We start from the raw sequence: 17,364 nt of genomic DNA, 5'->3' as shown, positions 1-17,364 counted from the left end.
GTCAAAAAATTTGTTCTCTTAGAAATACTGTTTATAATCTTAAACCAGAAAGAGTGATGAGTTTAGTTAGAGAGATAACTACATTGCGAACTATGAGAACAATGAGAATGTATGAGGGAAGTGGAAAGCCTGTCTAGAGTACAGGTGGGGGTGGGGAAGGGAGGAGGGAGATTTGGGACATTGGTGGTGGAAATGTTGCACCTGTGATGGGTGTATCCTCTTATATGACCGAAACACAACCACAATCATGTTTGTAACCAAGATGTTTAAATAAAAAATATTATTAAAAAAGAAATTGTAATTTAAAAATTGAGATGTAAATGGCATATATTTTAGATGTGCAATGCGATTTTATATGCATAAGTATGTATATATACTTAAGTATTCACACCTTACATATATATAGACATATATAACATACACATGTTATATATGTGTGTGTACCTTTTGACCTTTATTTACTTCAACCATTACAAGTTCCTGACTCTTGGCATTCTGTATCTATCAGAATACTTAAGGATTCTGCAAAGTCACATTTTCTTTGTCGTTATCTGCTATATATATATATATATATATATATATATATATATGTGTGTGTGTGTGTGTGTGTGTGTGTATGTGTGTGTGTGTCCTATATATATATGTGTGTGTCCTAAGAACTATACATATTACTGCAAGTGACAAGATTTCTTTCTTTTTTTTTTTTTTTTGGACAAACCTGGTGACACTCAGGAGTTACTCCTTGCTCTGTGCTAAGAAATTATTACTGCAGGCTCAGGGGGCCATACGGGGTGCTGGGGATTAAACTCAGGTCAGTCTTGTGCAACACAAATGCCCTATCTGCTGTGCTATCACTTCAGCCCCTTCCACTTTTTAATATCTGAATAATCTTCTATTTTATTTATGGAATGTAATTTTGGTTTTTTGTTTATTTTTGGTCACATCCGGCAGCATTCAGGGGTTACTTCTGGCTCTGCGCTTAGAAATCGCTCCTGGCAGGCTCAGGGGACCATATGGGATGCTGGGATTCGAGCCACCATTCGTCCTGGATTAACCGCATGCAAGGCAAACACTCTACTGATGCGCTATCTCTTCGGCCCCTGGAATATCATTTTGTATATGGAAAATAGCCATACATATTCATGCACGTATATCTCATTATAATGAAACATCACATACATATGTTGTCAAGTTTTCTTTATTCATATATGTTGATGGGCACTAAGTTTCCCGGTATTTCCTATTGCAAGTAATGTTGTGGTGACCATGGGGTGCAGATACCTTGTCAAGATAGTGATTTTGTTTCCTATGGCTAAAAGCCCATTTTTTTTTTGAAAATTGCAGGGCTGTGTTAGTTTAATTTATAATTTTCTGAGGAATCTCTCTTCTGTGTTTTCAAAGTGGTTACACAAATTTACATTCCTATCCAATGCACAGGGTTTCTTTTTCTTCACATTCTGATACTTGCTATTACTTGTATCTATATACTCAAGTATAAACTGACCCTCTAATTTTATCCTAAAAACTTGGAAACCTTAGTGACTCGAGTATAAGCCAAGGTGGAAAATGCAGCAGTCACTGGTACATTTCAATGGCAAGTTCAATAAAGTGACTAAACCATTTAAGACAGTAAAGCATTTTAAATAAATAGTTAAAAATCCTGAATTATACTCCAAACCCTCTGATTATAAATATTCAGGATTTATAAATATTTATTTACATGACTTTACTGCCTTAAATGGGTTTTTCACTTAGTTAAATGTGCCATTGAATAGTGTGGGTTAACTTGGATTGAATAAACTAGTTTGCCTGGAGCCTAGAGTTGGTCTTATGCCAGGAAACTTCAGGATTAGGGTCTCCTTGTATTTAGACCAAGGCTTTTCCTTTCCATGTCCCCCATATTTTGGTGGGCCTATGCAAACAATATTTGCCACTCTAACACGGTTTTTACTGTGCTCTTTTGACTAACCCTTAAATAAAAACCTCTTAAACTTTTGATGTTAACTTAAACTAATATGCATCTGCATGAAAATATAAAAAAATATTATGCCTTCAATGTTTAAGGAGTTACATAAATCTCATGGCTTTAGATTGCTTTGTGTACTGCTAAGAAATGTTATAATGTACTACAATCTGGGGACTTGTGGACAAAGTAATTGTACATGGGTTCTGCCTTATTTTTCTTAATGTTCTTTGACTGTAAGTACAATATTTAGGTGTCAGCAAGGAGAATTCTTCTAAGAACTCTGTTTATGGGCAATTGTCCTTTCACTGTAACTTTACCTTGTCCTCTTTGCATCATTGTTCTCATAATTAAAAATAAAAAATTAATTAAAAAAAAAGAATAGTGTAGGTTAAATAGTTCAGTGGCATACAATTCAGTTTAGCTGCCTACTCTTCAGCTCAGCCATGACTTGTGGACTGAGCTGAAGCACCACACCCTCCAGCAGACGGCAGAAAACGACTGGAGACTATGTGCAGTTGATTTGGTGCACACGCTCACCAAATCAAATAACCTGTATGACCTGAGTATAAGCCTAGCTTGGGGTGTGTGCTGAAAAACTTAGCATATACTTGAGTATATACAGTAAGTCTTTTTTTGGCAAAATGTCTATTCTGCCTTTTAAAAATTGGTAATGTTTTTGAGAGAAGGGACCTGATTGGCCCTGCTTATTATGTTGAAGGTCACTTAAAGAATGACCTATTGATTGACCTTTATGATTGACTTTAATCATTTTGGCAGTATAACAGGAAGGGAGTAGAGATCATTGAGTAAGCCCATGACTACCTATAGGATTTTGTCTTCACAGGATCTGTATGCATAACAGGCCTGATATTGCTATATTCAACACAATCTGCAAGTTCCACATCCTAATGACAAGGATTGGTAAGACTATTGGTAAGGTTTCTTACCTTGTGAAAAGGTCCATTTGTAAGTTCCTCTATGGAAAGGAGTTTTGCTTATTTGTACATTGCTGTAATTTAAGCATCTAGAACCAGCTCTCAAAAATTATTTGCTGAATTAGTGATAAGTAGCTTCCAAATCTTATGGCTCAAGCTTGATAAATGTAATTTACATGACATTTTTTAAGATAATGATAAAATCATCTTTTTTTTTTATTTTTCAGGCCACACCCGTTTGATGCTCAGGGGTTACTCCTGGCTAAATGCTCAGAAATTGCCCCTGGCTTAGGGGGACCATATTGGATGCTGGGGGATCGAACCACGGTCGCTATCTTTCCTTGGCTAGCGCTTGCAAGGCAGACACCTTACCTCTAGCCCCACCTCGCCGGCCCCAATAATATCATCTTAACCAGAAGATAGCATTGGGTATAACTCTCCATAAAATTTATTATTTACTTAAATTCAAATATAAAAATATTTGGGTTGCAATCTGAATTTAATTCTTCCTAAAAATGAAAAATTAATAGTAGTTGGAAAAAGAGTGCCTTTCACAAAATGTGCCCAAAGAATATATAAGCTAAGAAGACACAAAGTATTTAAACTGGTGATCCTCAAACAGGGAGCATTTATTCTTTTGGGAACAGAAGACAATAAAAATTATGCTTAAATAAATGAAAAATTTAGCATCTTAACCATTATAAATATATAGTTCAGTTTTGTTAATATGCCCCAGCTGGGACCAGGGAGTTTACTCAAAGGCCTGGAGATTATGCTTTTGATGTGGGAGATCCAGTTTAATACTCAATATTTCAAGGTCCCCAAACACCATTGGGAACAAAAATAGTGCTCCACCCACACCTAAGCACACCTGAATGTGATCCAGAAACAAACAAAAGTACATCTATGTTGCTGTATAACCAATCTGAAGAATTCTTATATTGCAAAACAGCAACTCTGTACCTATCAATTATCTTCCCATTCTCCTCACACTTTGACCTGCCCCTTTTACTGTCCATATCCAATAATTTGACTACTTCGGATGCCTCATAAAAATGGAATTATACAGTGTTTGTCTTTTTGCCTTAACTGCTTAGTGTAACATTCTCAAGATAAATCAATATTGCAGCATGCGTCAGAATTTTCTTTTAGGAGGAATGACATTCCATTCTGTATATATTCCACATCTTATTTATGAATCCTTTGATGGCATTTGTGACTTCCACCTTTCAGCTCCTTAAAATAATGCTTCAATGTATGTACAGATTTCTCTCTGAGGCCCTAGTATCAGTTCTTTTGAGAAAATACCAGAAGTGAAATTTCTGGGTCATATGGTAATCCTATTTTTAATTTTTTGAAGTGCCATTGTATGCTGCCCCCCCCCAAGGCTGTGCTGTTTCCTGTTCTCACCAATAATGCACAAAGGTTCTAGTGTTTTTGTATCCTTGCCCATCCTTTTTTTTTTTTTTTAATCTCTAGGGAGTAGTAATCCTAATGGGTGTGAATGGTGGACATGTTTAATTGTCATAGGCTTGGAAAAGGGTAGCAATATTTTTCCATTTGCAATATTGCTGAGCAACCTATGATACATAGAATCAGCTTCCTCAACAAGAACAAAGGTCTCAACATGTCCAGAGATCCAAGACAGACAAATCCTGCTTTAAAAATCGGGTTGATTCTTTCATAGTAAATATCCTTCCTTCTTCTTTGCTGAGATGCTCAAAGGCAAAAACCACTCCCAATTTTGATGACTGAGAAGACATGGTGACATTTCATTTATTCAAATTTTATTGGAAGTTTACAAATGTATTACAGACATCAGTAAAACATCATATCCATTTTACAGCGCACGAATCTCAAGCAAATTGCTCACAACAGTCTCTGGCAGAACCCACACCAAATGCCTGTTGCAGATTTTCTTAACAAAGAGCTTAACACCCAACATACAACACAGACTCTGGCCTGCCTCACCTTCCTGGGTCCTTTGGGGTTTTGTTTATGTACTTGTAAGTAAAGTGGGAGATGGGCAAAGCAATCCTGGGCAGAAAAGATTGTCTTAGAAGAAGGAAAACTGCTGAAGTCCTGATTTTCTAAGAAGACTTATATGCCTTAGAATGTTGTTAGGATCTGTAATAGACTCAAAATACTTGAAAGAAAAACAAGAAAATCAACACGATAGGCTTAAGAAGAAACTTTGCTGGGTGGGTAGCCTTCTCTTCAAAAGTCTAGGAAAGTTTGGCTAGTGACCTTTTGAATGTCAATGGTCAAATGCCCAGGAGGGTTGAAAGGATGGCTCAGAAAGCTTTCAGAATAGAAGACATATTTTTTCCTATTCTACAGATTTATTGTATCTAAATCACAGAAATGCATTTCCAACAATACATGACTTCCTCCTCCCCTTTTATTTCCCTTGGGGAAATGGACTATTGCAACAGGAAGTAAGCTTACAAAATTGTATAGCTCCCAAGAATGAGTCATGTTTTATGGGAGTCTTGTGGTTGACTGGGCTACTATTGAGAAGATATAAAAAAGAATTCAATCCTTTCATGATTTCCTGATGACAACTTTGAAATGGTCATGCAAACAAGCTCAGTGTCTGCTGAGGCCCCACAGGGACCAGCCACTATGGAGGCAAGGCCAAGTTCCTTTTAGTTCCACTTCTTTTGTGCTTTTAGACTTGTAAGTCAAATGGTGCAATCTGAAACTGTCTTTAAAATCTGCAGAGAAGACTGAATGCTATACCTGTGCTACACCTATAATTCTGTTCCCAGAAATCCATTTCAAAGCACTGAAAATGCTAACCACTGGTTGAAGGCAATTCTTTTGGCATAAAATATTCAGAAAACTGGTTCCATTTTTCCAATGTCATAGATCTTCCTTGTGTGTTAGCATCTGGTTCCCATTAGGCAGATATATGCCAAGAACACTTCTCCTTTGGAACTTAAATATTTGTATTATTTCTTGTTAGGGGATTATATGAAGAAGAGAAATTTTATCTGACCCCTACAAAATGACGAACAAAAGGCTGCCTATAATATTGGCAAACAACACAAGAATAGAAGACCAAAGAAATTTCTCATAATTTACCCTAAAAAAGGTCAGCCATTTTTGTCATCTATAATCTGGGGGGGATTTAATTCCCACTATTATGAGTGATACTTTCTAAATGACTATTGTACTGTTTTGGCCAATGAAAAAAGCCAGAATAAAAATATGAGTAAAAAGGATCAATTCACAATAAGATTTGTTAGCAAACTAATAAGATCAACTCTATTTAATTGGTATTAGCCAGTTAGAGGATTACAAAGATTTTTCAGGCTATATCTATCTTCTCTGGGAAAGTATACAGTGATACACTGGTTAGATCTGTCCAAATTTAAGGAATAGCAATACATATGCTACAATGCCTCATTTATGCCATCACTGACAATTCGACCTATACCCGACAATGGCTACTGGTACCCAAAGAATAGAAAGTTGCTTCAGAGGAAAGAAATATCACTTGAAAAAGCATCCTGCAGAATGGGAAAAGAGGATGAGAATAAGTTGCCTCCGACTCCATATTCAAAAAATGTTTTTTTCCCAATTTGGATTCCTTTGATTCCCTTCTCTTGTCGGATTGCTATTGCTAGGACTTCTAAGGTTATATTGAATAAGAGTGGAGAGAGTGGACAGCCTTGCCTAGTTCCTGACCTTAGTGGGAATGCTTCTAGTTTCTCACCATTAAGTATAATGTTGGCTGTAGGCTTTTCATAGATAGCTGTAACTATCTTGAGGAAGGTTCCTTCCAACCCTATTTTGCTGAGTGTCTTTAACATGAAAGGGTGTTGGATTTTGTCAAACGGCTTCTCTGCATCGATTGATATGATCATGTGGTTTTTGTCTTTCTTGTTGTTGATGTGATGTATAATGTTGATTGATTTGTGTATGTTGAACCAACCTTGCATTCCTGGTATAAATGCCACTTGGTCATGATGTATGATCTTTTTGATGAAGTGCTGGATTCGGTTTGCTAAGATTTTGTTGAGTATCTTTGCATCTATGTTCATTAGTGAGATTGGTCTGTAGTTTTCTTTCTTGGTGGTGTCTTTGCCATCTTTGGGAATGAGTGATATTAGCTTCATAGAAGGAATTAGGGAGGATTCCTGTTTTTTCTATGGTTTGGAAGAGCCTATGAAAAAGTGGTAGTAAATCTTCTTGGAATGTTTGGTAGAATTCACCTGTAAATCCATCTGGGCCTGGGCTTTTGTTCTTAGGGAGTTTTTTAATTACATCCTCAATTTCCTCTGAGGTGATTGGTCTGTTTAGGCTTTCTAGTTCTTCCTTGTCCAGTCTTAGAAGAGGGTTTTTCTCCAAGAATCTGTCGATTTCTACTGGGTTCTCTATCCAAGCTGAGTATAGTTGTTCATAATATGATCTCATGATATGTTGTATTTCTTGGAGTTCTGTTGTAATCTCTCCCCTTTCATTTGTGATCCTACTGATTTGGGTGTTTTCCCTCTTTTTTTGGTGAGTTTTGCCAGTGGTTTGTCTATCTTGTTTATTTTTTTCGAAAAACCAACTCCTGGTCTCATTGATTTTTTGTATTGTTTTCTTAGTTTCTATGTTGTTTATTTATGCTCTGGTTTTTATTATTTCTTGCCTTCTGGTTGTGGTTGGATTTCTCTGTTGCTGTTGTTCCAATTCTTTGAGGTGACCTTTTAAACTGTTGGTTTTGTTGTTTTCCTGTTTCTTGATATAGGCCTGTATTGCTATGAGTTTCCCCCTAATTACTGCTTTTGCTGTGTCCCATAAATTTTGACATGTTGTCTCTTCATTATCATTTGTCTCAAGGAATATTTTTATTTCTTCCTTGAGTTGATCTTTGATCCAGCTGTTGTTGAGCAGCATGTTGTTTAATCTCCAGGTATTAGTTTTTCTCTATTGCTTCTTCTTGACCTCAATTTTGAGCTCTGTTGCATAGTGATCTGAAAGGGTACTTCTAATTATCCTTACCTTTGTGGTCTTATATAAGTTGGCTTTGTATCCTAAGACATGGTCTATTCTGGAGAAGGTTCTATGTGGCTTGAGAAGAATGTGTATTCTGCTTTCTGGGGATGGAGGGCTCTATATAAGTCTATTAGCCCTAAGTCTTCTAATTTTTCATTCAGAGCTCTTATTTCTTTGCTATTTTTCTGTTTGGTGGATCTGTCCATTGGTGATAGTGGAGTATTGAGGTCCCCTACTATTATCACATTTCCCTTCATGTGTTTCTCCAGGTTTACGAGCAGTTGCCTCACATATTTTGCCTACTCTACATTAGGTGCATAGATATTGACCAGGGTTAGTGTTTCTTGATCTAATGTTCCCCTGATCAGTATGTAGTGACCCTCTTTGTCTCTGATCACTTTCTTGAGATTGAATGTAATTTGGTCTGATATAAGAATGGCTGTCCCTGCTCTTTTTTGTTTTCCATTGGCCTGAATAATTACTTTCCATCCTTTTATTCTAAGCCTATGCTTATCCTGTAGCTGTAGGTATGTTTCTTGCAGACAGCAGAAGTCCGGTTTATTTTTCCTAATCCAGTTCTCTACTATGCATCTTTTAATTGGAGAGTTTAGGCCATTAACATTTAGGGAGATTATTGAGAGAGAGAGGACTGTTGTGCAGTTGTGTTGTGTAGGGTGGTTTTTGTTACAATCGAGGGTTTGGATTGTGTAATTCATCTCTGAGCAGGTCGTTTAGGATCGATTTTGTTTGCACAAATAGTTCTAGTTCAGTCTTGTTCGAGAATGTTTTAGTCTGTCCTCCCATATGAATGATAGTTTTGCTGGGTATTGGACTCTAGGTTGGAAGTTTCTTTCATTCAGTCGTTTAAATATGTCATTCCACTGTCTTCTTGCTTGAATTATTTCGAATGGGAGATCTGGTTTGATTCTTATGTCCCTACCTTTGTACTTGAGGTTTTTTTCTCTCTTATTGCTTTAAGAAGTTCCTTTTTCTCTTTGTTTTTTGCCATTTGGATTACTATATGTATTGGTGTTGGTTTATTAGGTTCTATTTTATTAGGGACTCTCTTGACTTCCTGGATTTGCCCTGAAGTTTCTTTCCAGAGGTTGGGAAAGTTCTCTGCTATTATCTCTCTGACTACTTCTTCTTCCCCTTTCCCTATTTCCTCCCCTTCTGGTATACCCACAATTCTTAGATTGTTTCTTTTGTCCTTGTTCATTAGGTACTGGACTTTTCCTTCCAGTGCTTTGCCTTTTATTTCTTTGTTGGTTTCTTGGTCATTTTTTATTTGAAGTTTTCTTTCAAGTGCTTCAATGTGCTTCTCCAACTCTGTGTTTCTGCTTGTAAGGCTTGTTACTTTGTCCTTTAATTCCTTCACTTCTTTTTGTATGGACTCTCTCATGTTCTTTAACATTTCTTCTTTAATTTGGCTGATTTGTTCATCCATAGATTTCCTATACTCGGTAGCTAAGGTTTCTTTCATTTCTTTTATTAATTCTTGCATTTTTTCCTCATTGCTGCTTTTAGGTCACCTTCCCACAGATCTGTGCATTTTGGCGAACTTGGAAACTTGTTAGGGTTTGTCTCCGTATCTTCAGAACTTAGGGTTCTCTTTGATTTACCCATATTTCTTTGTGTTTATTGGTGTGCTTTGGAGTGCTGTTACTTCCAGTTTTAGCCTGTTTTGATCCCCTGTGGTGTGGGAATGGGTCCCCTCCCTGAGGGTGGATCTAGAGGTACTGTTGGGTGAGCTTGCTGAGGTTTGGCTCCTCCTGTGCTCTTTCTGTGGCCTGATTCGTTGTTTTGCCCTATTGTTGTCAGCTAGTGCTGGGAGGCAGGGGAAACCAGGTGGGGGCGTGGCTGGGCAGGGCTTCCCTACCTTCTGGAGGCAAGAGAAACAAGGTGGGGCGGGGCGTGGCCGTTCACACGGTCCTACTTTATGCCTTTTCTTCAAACTCCTAGTTCCAAGCCTTATTCTTTCAGGAAGCCAGAGATCTCCTGAACCCTCTGGACTCTGAGTGGCATAGTCCTTATTATCATTATGCATTGATTTTTTCCATATCTGATATATTTAGTGAAATACCAATGAACTTAATTTTTTGATTACTGAAAATTTTATGATGAATTGAGCCTAAAGTTTTGTCATTTAATCAAGATGGAGGAGAAGGAGGGATAAGGAATATCTTTATGAATGAATTGTACAAGATTCCCAATCGTATTTATCCTACTATTCCATTTGTAGTAGAATAAAATTTCACTCAGTGACACCCTGAAATGTTTTCTTCATTAAGAGCACACCTTCATTGTAGTGATAATTGCTAGCGTCCTAATTTTTTCCGTAACTACATAGGTAAGAGAAGTATTGTTCACTCTGGTGAACTTTGAAATAGGAAGAGAGTGTAAGATGCTTATATAAGTTAAGAAAGAAGTCAAATTTGAGAGCTGATCACCAGAAGTTGAGTGAAATTGATGGTGGAGATCCATTTTTATCCTAGTGATAAACTCTTTATTTAGTTAAGAATTATATTAATAATAATAATAATAAAATAATAATAAATAACTCGTTAGGGGCTAAATAGGTGGCACAAGTGTTAGGGCGTTTCCTTTGCCTCTGCTGACTTAGTACTGACCAGGGTTTGATACCCTAGCATCCCGTCTGATCCTCCAAGTCAGTAGCAATTTTTGAGCATATAGCAAAGAATAAGTACTGAGTCACTGGGTGTGGCCCCTAATAAAAAAAACAACATGGGGCCGGGAAGGTGGCGCTAGAGATAAGGTGTCTGCCTTGTAAGCGCTACCAAGGAACGGACCGCGGTTCGATCCCCCGGCGTCCCATATGGTCCCCCCAAGTCAGGGGCGATTTCTGAGCACATAGCCAGGAGTAACCCCTGAGCGTCAAACGGGTGTGGCCCAAAAAACAAAAAAAAACAAAACAAAACAAAACAAAAAACAACAGTAACATCAAAAGTACTGAAGTCACTATTATCTTATGAATGAATATACAAAATACACCTGATTCAAAACAAGAATTATTCATCAGGGGGCTGGAGAGATAGCATGGAGGTAAGGCATTTGCCTTTCATGCAGAAGAATGGTAGTTTGAATTCCGGCATCCCATATGGTCCCCTGTTCCTACCAGGAGCGATTTTTGAGTATAGAGCCAGGAGTAACCCTTGAACGCTGCCAGATGTGACCCAAAAACCAAAAAAAAAAAAAAAAGAATAATTTTCAGCAATAGTTATATGTAATATAGTTATAGTTATAAGCCAAAAATGGCTAATCATTTATAAATTGGTTAATTAAGAAGTGAATGAGATATGAATACAATAGCAATGCATTTATATGAAATGTCCATAATTCTTAAATACCGAGTAGATAGTTGTTAGCAAATTTATCATTCTTTGAAAAACTGACTTATGGATTATGTCTTAGTGAAAGGACATAGCAGATGTTTCCTTTTTTTTTTTTTTTTTTTTTTTTGCTTTTTGGGCCACACCCAATGATGCTCAGGGGTTACTCCTGCCTATGTTCTCAGAAATCGAACATGACTGTAGACTATATGGAACGCCTGGGGATGGAACTGTGATCCATCTGCGGTAAGCAGCAAGGAAATTGCTCTACAGCTGCACCATCACTTTGGCATCTGATCATTCTCTATTTTAAAATAGATTACATCTCACTTGTAATGATGACAAGAATTACTTATTTAAAATAAAATGGAGTGATTATTTAATAAAGTAATATTTTCTTATAGTTAAGGAGATTTTTTTCTGTTCAATTAAAGATTGAAACACGTTTTGATCTTAAGATCCTTTATTTGATGCAGCAACAGCAGCAACCAAGTCTCCACACCCATTTTTTAAATTTTTTGGTGGAAGATCTTCTTGATGGTATATGGTTGGCCTGGGGGTCTGTGCTGGTGGTCTGCAGTGACCCCCAAGGTCCTGGGTCAGAAAGGTTGCTACTGCTGCTATAAAGGTCCAGGTCACTGCAGGACCCGAGGCCTGGGGATGGTGGACTGACAGGGCCTGGGAGCCTCAGGGGGACAAAATGGTCCACCGGGTGGTGGTCCGACATGCAGGGCTGCCTGAGGAGATGCCACGATGTCATCCGGGAGAGGTCGTCCAGGGCCTGTGCTCGATACAGGCCCTTGAGAGGAGGAGGGCTGCAGCCTGGGCTGCTAGGCAAGGTGGGAGTTGCCTGCTTCTTGGGGAGAGAGCTGGTGGTGGTTTCTCTCCTGCCCAGATTTCTGCAGAGTACAAGGATATAAAAGGAGGGAAGAGGAAAGGACCCTGGGGCCTAGCTGGGGGAATGATCCCAGAAATCCTACTCCTCTTCCCCCCAGCCTCGCATCCATGATGACACAATACCCAAATACCCCAGTCTCCTTCACCCTGTCATCTCTATGGTGACCCCAGGCCCCGAATGATGCAGGAGGAGAATAGTTACCCAGTAATGGAGCAATGCCCTGAGTTCTCCTCCTCTCTTTTCTTGATGGAAACGATCCTCTCTGCAGGGAGGAGAGTACATATCAGGGGGCAGCAGCAGAGCTTCTCTTCAGGGGCCCAGGTGTGACCTTGACCAGCCCTAAGCTCTCAGGATCCCCCCAACAACATAGTCACCCACAGAATTGCCTATTGCAAGCAAAGACCAGTCCACCCATCGACAGGGTTCCCAAATCCACACTAAGAGCCCAAAGGACACAGTTTCCTCAGGAAACCAGTCATTCAATCTCAGGGAGAGTGAATAAGTCAAGGCACACGTTTCCTGACCTCCCCACCCCCAGTGCCCCACTAGAGGGTAGACCCGCCGGTAAATGGGGGATGAAGCCACGTGGCCGGGGCCAAAGAACAAAGGCCTCCATCCTTCACCATCCATCGCCATCCAGCTCCATCGTTAATTATTTAATACAACAACTGGTGCTCCGAACTCTGACTTGAATCCTGAACCCAAGAACACAGCGATGATGGTGAGATTTCTGCTTTTCAGTTTCATTTTGGCTCTTTTCGGGTGCACTGAGCCCAAAACCCTGGGCCACGTGCAACAATTTTCAAATATGGCCAAAACCCCATCTGGGGGCTCAAAGGCCATTGAAACAAGGGAGGTGGGAGCTTGCATCACCTCCATCCCAGGCCCAGGCCCAGAACTAAAACTTTGTTACAATAAACAAAAACCTCGGCCTCCTCAAAGACTGATTAAAAGTCTAAATTGGAAACGGAGGAGAAAAAAGACTATTGAAAATGGACTGATTTTCTGAAAATGACCTTTGGCTTGAATTTGGATTTCAACTTTAAAAACTTCGGACTGGACTTTTACGACTCTGAACATCCAAAAGCACCCTGTGAAGCTGTGGCCGACAAGCTGCAGTGGCTGTGGTACTTCCAAAGTGCACCCGGAGGGAAGAAAAGGCAGCGGTGAAGCCTGTCCAGCAGCAAAGAAGCGGCGAAAAGCTCCTATTCAACCCAAAAGCGGCTGCTCTGCTCGGCTCAGCTCAGCTCTGCTCTAGAAAAGCTGCGAGCCTGGGATCCACCCTCCAGATCACAAAGGTGAAATGGCACGAGCAAAACTGGCCTGCACAAAGTTTACAGAAGCCACGTGGTGAGATCAGCATGGGACAAATTAATCATCTGAACTTATGATTTTAAGTGTAGGGACTAAGCGGGTAGTCATATATTTCACTCATAGTTGGTGATGGGATAAGTTTTAGTGAGTTAGTGGTTTAAAAAAAATAGGGAGGTAATACAGCTTAGCCCATTTAAGATCTGATTTCTAACCGCCTGCATGTTTGTCTTAAGTCATTTTCTTTATAATTTAAATGTGTTTTGTTTTCTAGTTAATATTTTCAATTGCAAAATGTTTTACTGTGTGTATTTTAGTGTACTTAGCCTATTTTTAAAATATATGTTATGCATTTATGCTGTAGTACTTGTGTGTAGGGAAGGTTAATAGGAACAGAAAGTTCCCCCAATATAGTTTAAAAGTATAGGAACGTGAAAGTTCCGGAATAGTGCTTGGTAAAAAAGCATTAAGAGAATTTTAAGTTACAGGTGTATAGTATATTTTGCAAAAATGTTATGTTTTTGAAAATTTTCATTTTATTACGTTGTTGTATGAAAATATTAACCCACCTTTGGCTAAAGGTGAAGTCAGAATTACAAAAGGGTCTTTATATTTCAGAAAAGGGGGAAATGTTGGTGTGCCTATCTGAGACCCGTCCATTAATGGGAGGGGTCTTTGGAACTGAATATTAGGTGTGACCTTACCTGCAAGACCCGCCCATTCCTGGAAGGGGTCTTGGAATAGGTAGATAACCCTGGAGCCAGGGGATTAGGGTCTCTGCCCTGCTGCGCTCACTGGCTTTAGGTTCTTTGCCCCTTTTGGTCTTTGACCAGGATGGAGGCCAAAGGAAGATGGCTGAATTATAAGATGCAGGGCTAAGAATGGCCGAATGCTTGAAAGGTTACGAGATAGGCCACACACCTGTGGTGGTCAGGGCATGAATAAAGATGATGCTTCCTAATGCCTGCCTGTGAGTGAGTTCTATACCCATCGCTTTTCCTGAACCCCAGACCTGCCGGTAAATGGGGGATGAAGCCACGTGGCCGGGGCCAAAGAACAAAGGCCTCCATCCTTCACCATTCATCGCCATCCAGCTCCATCGTTAATTATTTAATACAACAACACTGATGTCACATTGGGCCCCAGAGTAGTGAGGGACACCATAGTGATGAAAACCCCAGGCGCTACCCACTCTGCTACTATTGCTACTCCTTAGGGTTCACCTATTTCCTGATTTTTCTTCTACCTCTCCAAGTCTTATCCTTTCTAGGAAACTAGAGATCTCATGAACTCTGTGGATTCTGAGTGCCATAGGCCTTGATAGCTTTCATGATTGATTTTCCCTACATGATAAATAAATATTTAATGAAATACCAATGTGCTTAGTTCTTTAATTATAGAAAATTTCATGATAAACTGAGCCTACAATTTTGTCATTTAAACAAGATGGAGGAGAAGTTGGGAAAAGAAATGCCATATGAATAGATTGGACAAGTTTCTCAAATGTATTTTTCGTACTATGCCTTTTGTAGAAGTAAATAAATTCCCTCAGTGACTCCTTGAAATTTCTTCTTCATTAAGAGCACACCATGACTGTACTGATAATTCTTTACTGCCATGCTGATTTTTTCCAAAACTACATAGGTAAGAGAAGTAGTGTCCATCTGGCGAACTTTGATATTCAGAGAGAGATGCTTATGTAAGTTAAAAATAAGTCAAACGTTGGGGCTGGAGAGAGAGCATGGAGAGAGAGCATGGAGAGAGGATGTTTGCCTTGCATGTAGAAGGATGGTGGTTCAAATCCTGGCGTCCCATATGGTCCCCTGAGCCTGCCAGGAGCAATTTCTTAGCATAGAGGCAGGAGTAACACCTGAGCTATGCCTGGTGTGACCCAAAAACCAAAAAAAAAAAAAAAATCAAATTTTGATAGCAGATCACCAGAAGCTGAGTGAAAGTCATAGTGGAGATCCATTTTTATCCTAGTGATGACCTCATGATTTATTTCTAGAAGAATTATATTAATAAAATACAGAAAGAACTCAAGTAATATCTTATGGATGAATAAACATCATACACCTTATTCAAAACCGGAATTATTTATCAGCTATAAAGATATGTAGTACTATTATGAGCCATATATATCTCTTAATAAAAATTGCTTATTAAAATGTGTAGGGATATTAATGTAATAGCAATGCATTTATATGAAATGCCCATAATTATTAAATATCGAGGAGTAGATAGGTGATTAGCAAATTCTTTTTTTTTTTTTGGTTTTTGGGTCACACCCGGCGTTGCTCAGGGGTTACTCCTGGCTGTCTGCTCAGAAATAGCTCCTGGCAGGCACGGGGACCATATGGGACACCAGGATTCGAACCAACCACCTTTGGTCCTGGATCAGCTGCTTGCAAGGCAAACGCCCGCTGTGCTATCTCTCCGGGCCCAGCAAATTCTTTATCCTTTGAAAAAGTTACGTGCTACAGGGGTCTTGTGTCTCAGCCTCTCTAGTAGGGACGAGTTCCTTCACGAAAGGAAAGCAGGTAACACAAGCGGCCGAATATGAAATATGAAATAAATGAAGCCACACACAGAGTATGTAGGGTCAACACATCTTCTGGCAAGAGTGCGACAAGTTTATTTTCCAAAGGGGTTTTTCTAGGGGTAATCCTGTCGCAGGTGCAGAGGAGGTTGTTTAAACTAACAAGGCCAAGTTAATTGCAAAAGGAAAGGTAACACTCAGGGCAGCTTTTAACAACCAACCTCAAATGCAAAACAAGGGTTAGGAGGAAATAGGAAATATCCAGAAACTCGATCTTCACTTGTCTGGGCTCTGTTGTTTTTGAGGTCAAGTAAAGGAAGGAGCCAAATCCCCTAAAATGTGTTTTTCTATTTCTTAAAGGGAGTCAATAGCCCAGGGTCTTCTTTCTGGCTTCCCCCTTGATAACCAGAAACTTCAGCTGCAAGGACATATTGGGAAGAGAAAAAACATTATCTTTGCTTTTAGGGCTAAATATATCCAGAAAAGGGGTTCTCTTAGTAATCTTTGGTGTTGGGATTTCTGAGACAAATTATTTGATAGAGGCCACAATTTTGCCTGAGATTTACAAAGGAGAGCTAGCCAAATAATGACTGAAAATGTAATGCCAAGCATCTCTTTGGAAATTCAACCATCCACGCAGGGGAAAAAGGCATCCACAGCAGGCCTTTTGAGGAACCCCGTGGGTGTTGTTTTAGTTCTCCCACCAGGAAAATCTGAGGATACATCTGGTGGAATGAGCTTCCCTGAAAGTTTATGTATGCCGTGGCATTACACCCTTTTCTTTTAAGGGTCACCCAGGTGGTGCTCAGGGGTTACACATTCATGTAATAGTGAAAGAATATAGCTGATGTTTCTATATTTTAAAATACTTTTCATGTGAAATGATTACAAAGTAATTACTTATTTAACAATATACTGTACTGATTATTTAAGAAAATTTTTTGAAATGAATGAGATTTTTTTTGTTCACTGAAAGTTTCAACCTTACCAATTGATCTTGATAATTTTTTCTGATTTTTGTCTATTTGAGTATAATACTTGCTCAGAGGCCATGCTAATCTTCTCTGTATCATTTCAATTTATTATATGTGCTGGCAAAGCGAGCACTGAACATTCTCTACTTGATCAACTTATAATGTCTAGTAATATCTACATTTTTCTTTATTTCTAGCATTAGGATATGTTAAATTTCTTTCAGAAAGTATTCATAATATTTTTTTCTTTTTGGGTCATATGTGGTGATACGCAGGGATTACTCCTGGCTATGTGCTCAGAAATTGCTCCTGGTTGGGGTACCATTGTGACGTCAGGTACCAATGTCAGTCCTGTGTCAGCTGCGTGTAAGGTAAATGCTCTACCACTATGCCATCTCTCCC

At 39.1% G+C, this 17,364-nt stretch overlaps 1 non-coding gene across 1 annotated transcript; it reads right to left on the bottom strand.

The window, feature by feature from the left end:
- Window positions 1-16,988: 16,988 nt before the first annotated feature.
- LOC126014525 (U6 spliceosomal RNA) lies at window positions 16,989-17,095 on the bottom strand. The gene has a single exon (XR_007497572.1). It is a non-coding gene; the product is annotated as a U6 spliceosomal RNA (small nuclear RNA).
- Window positions 17,096-17,364: the final 269 nt, after the last annotated feature.

The sequence above is a fragment of the Suncus etruscus genome, chromosome 7 (assembly GCF_024139225.1).
Source record: "Suncus etruscus isolate mSunEtr1 chromosome 7, mSunEtr1.pri.cur, whole genome shotgun sequence".
NCBI classification, from domain to species: Eukaryota; Metazoa; Chordata; class Mammalia; order Eulipotyphla; family Soricidae; genus Suncus; species Suncus etruscus.
Note: the sequence above shows the minus strand (reverse complement) of the source record. Positions and strands in the feature narration are given on the sequence as shown.